The following is a 3,885-nucleotide window of genomic DNA, read 5'->3' on the forward strand; positions in this document are numbered from 1 at the left end:
AATCCCTTCTCCTCCATTCTCCTCTCGGGATCTTGGGCACGCACGCACACGTGCCCGGCGTGAATTTTAAGCCACCGTGTCCGGGACACGAACCGCGGTCGACTACGTGGGAGTCTAGCGACATACCCATTACGCTAACTGCTGGTCCCAAGATCAGATACTTTTAAAAGTCAATGTGGCAGGCCCCGCGCCAAGGCAGCGGCTGGAGGCGGGCCCTGCGCGCGCCCCCCCCTCCCCACGCGCCATGGCTGCTACCGGCTGCAGGACTTGCGCGCAGCTCAGTGCGTCTCCCCCAGTGTGGCCTCTGGGCCAGCAAGCTGAAGCCGGAAACAAGGATTAAGAATTTACAACTATAAGCAACAGAAAGAAACTTTAGCTGTCTTAAACCAATTGAGAAATATACTGTAGAGAAGGATTTGATCTACCTATGGACAGTGAGAAGATGATGGTTACCAGCCCTGCATTACCTCAGGGAAGAACAGGAACTACTCTACCATTCTTAGGGAAGCCAGATACCCGAGGATAAGTCACGCTGCAGATCCCCACAACACCCATATCCCAACCCAATCCTACATCTAATCTTCTCGATCACCATTTCTTGAAGTAAGAGGTACGCAATTTGGGTATAAAAAAGTTGAGTCTGACATACACTCCTGGATGAGAGGTATGTTAAGTAGGAATGCTAATTTACATTATCTGGAAACCAGAGGATAGTGGAGCTGCCTTTCTTGTCCTTTAAGTAACTTAAGACATTTAATAAAGTCCTATGTTGGATACGGCAGAAAAACAGAAGTCAGAATCCCTACCTTCAAGAACTTTGTGCTCTAGTGGAACAATATAGACTCAAACATGAGACACATGAACAGGAAGTTCACAACACAAAGCAGGATGGAGCAATTCCTATAGATCTCCTACTCTTTGACCCTTAGAAGCACAACTGGCCACTCACCCATAGGGCCAAAGAATTTTCAAATATTATCTCAGTAAGATTACCAGGGTACAGTGGGGTCAAATGTGTTTTGAGTGAATCATTCAGGCATCGAAAGTGTCTTCAGCTCATAGCAGATCAAGAGTTTTCCCAAAGGGCTGGAAGAAGGATGCCTCCTCCAAGCATAGTCCCCACATGACACACTCGGAACCTTCATTTCTCGACGTGCAGAGGCCTGCTGGACGGCAGTGGGCTAGGTAAAATGTTAGGTACTTTCCTGCTACAACTGCTGAGCAACTGCAGATCCCTTTAGGGACTGTCGGAGAGTCACCCACTCTTTCTGGCCTCACATGCAGTCCTGCCTGCCCTTCCTTAGGCAGTACAAGTGTATTACGAGCAAGAAATGCATTTCCTTGTGTGCAGGATGTAGTAGATACACATTTGCTCGAAATCCTCTTGCTAGAAAACCATTCACACTTTGGTCTGTTAGAATGCTGACAGGCCCATGTGACTTGCGTGAGGGGGGGTAGCAATATGGACATATGATGCATCGAAGACCAGATTATTCAATTTCCTTGGCTATAGTGGTTCAGAAATAGACATACAACTTAAGCCAGAAAGTCAGTCTTCTCTGTTTGAAGAGTTCTTGGGAGAAAATTTCTCTTTTCTACTGGGTCCGTAAATTGTTAGGGTTACAGAGCCCTGAGCTACCAGGAGCCTTCTTTGAATTTAAAATGAGCTAGATAGAGAAAAAGTATTAAGAGATGGAGAGAGATTCCTAGATATATCTAAATATAACATAAATACATGGGCTTTTCTGTTATATAAACCAATAAATTTCTTTTTTTCCCTCAAAAAAAAAAAAAGTCAATGTGGCAAGATTTAGTAGTAAATTAAATTTTACCTTTAAATTCTATGATCTAAATTAGACTAAGTTATATTTCAGGATTGTCTTTAGGCAACTGTTCAAAAACACATAGAAACTGAAGAAGTACTGTGTATGTGTGATTGGTCATGGTGCTTTTACTAGTTTATTAGAAGGATTAAAGTAGAGGAAATATACCATCAGTATAGATTTGTAAATTATGTCATAAGATTTAATCAAATGATAGCTTAAAAAAGAAATGTGATTGTCTTAAATTTTATCACATCACATAAAATTCATAAAATGAAAAATAGTAATAACGGAAAGTTTTTATTCTATGCAGTTAGTGTGCATATCAGTTCATAAATTCATTCCAGTAGAGAAAATATCGTGTGCTTATCTGTTGGGCCTGTAGATTTTTTTAAATTATTACATAAGAAATCACCATAAACTTACTGGCTTAAAACACACACACATTTATTTGTTCACTCTTCCTTAGTCAGAAATCCAGGCATGGTGTGGATAGACTCCCTGTCCGGAGTTGAAACAGTGAGATCGGGGTCCTTCTCCAAATTCATTCAGAGCTTGTAGGCAGAATTCAGCTTCACGCAGTTGTTAAGAACCCAGTCTCTGCTTCCTGGAAGGCATTCTGAGTGGAGGGGCTGATCTGGCTCCCTAGTGGCCACCAGCATTTTTTACCATGCAGTCCTCCAGTTACGAAGCCCACCATAGGGAAAGCCACAGCCTGAATCCCTCTTACATTTTGAATCTCTGCTCTTGTAAGAACTCACCTGATTAGGATAGTCCAGCCCAGAACAGTCCCCTGCTTTATGGCCCACTGAATTGGGACTTGAATCCCTCCAGCTGACCAAACCACGAAATATCTTCAACAGATAATACCACACTTCCCCGTCCCATCAATGCTTTGCCTCCCTATTTTTCTTAATGTCCTTCCTCAGGCCCTACTCTTCCACACACTGTATCTGGTATTTACACCCATTTACTGTGTTTCTACATCCTTTAGTTAATCAGTTTCAGTCATAGAGTGCGGACACTCGGTATATATTAAGTGGGGACATACAATGTCTCTCCTTCATAGCCTGACTTGCTTCACTAGCAGTAAATCTTCCATATTCTTCCACTTTCTGTCAAAAGCCAGGGTTTTGTTGATTTTTATGACTGAATAATATTCCATAGAGTATATGTGCCACAGTTTTTCAATCCATTCATCTGTTCAGGAGCATTGGGGTTGGTTCCATGTCTTAGCAATTGTGAACAGTGCCACAATAAACATCAATGTGCAAGCACTTTTTCGATTAAGAATTCTTCTCTCCTTTGAGTAGATGCCAAGGAGTGGGATTGCTGGATCATATGGTAGTTCTATTTGTAAATTTTTTGAGGAATCTCCAAATTGCTCTCCATAGTGACTGGACTAATTTACGTTGCCACCAGCAGTGTAAGAGAGTTCCCCTTTCACCACAGTCTCACCAACACTTATCATTTTTTTGTTTTTTTAATCTTAGACATTCTGACTGGGGTTAGGTGGTATCTCATTGTTGTTTTGATCTGCATTTCCTTTACAATGAGGGATGTTGAGCATTTTTCATGTCTTTTGGCTATTCATATGTCATCTTTAGAGAGTGTTTTTTTCTATTCTTTCTCCCATCTTTTAATAGGGCTGATCATCTTTTTTTCCAAACAGCTACTTGAGTTTCTTATGTAGTCTGGTTATAAAACCCTTATCTGATGCATAATTTACAAAAATATTTTCCCATTCTGAGAGCTGTCATTACTGTGTCTTTTGCCATGCAGAAACTCCTTAGTCTGATGTAATCACACGTGTCTATTTTGGGGATTATCGTCTGTGCTTTGGGGGTCTTATTTAAGAAGTCTTTCTGGATAAATAAAGTTAAATAAATAATAATTTTTTAAAAAGGGACCAGCAGGTGGAATGGTGGTTAAGGTGCTGGCCACTCCCACATGGCCGACCGTGGTTCGAGTCCCAGACCTGGAGGCTTCCTTTCTCCCTTTCCCTCTCTCTCTCTCTCTCTGGTCAAATTAAAGTTAAATTAATGAATAAATAAAGTTAAAT

The sequence above is a fragment of the Tupaia chinensis genome, unplaced genomic scaffold (genome assembly GCF_000334495.1).
Source record: "Tupaia chinensis unplaced genomic scaffold, TupChi_1.0 Scaffold000403_1, whole genome shotgun sequence".
NCBI lineage: Eukaryota > Metazoa > Chordata > Mammalia > Scandentia > Tupaiidae > Tupaia > Tupaia belangeri.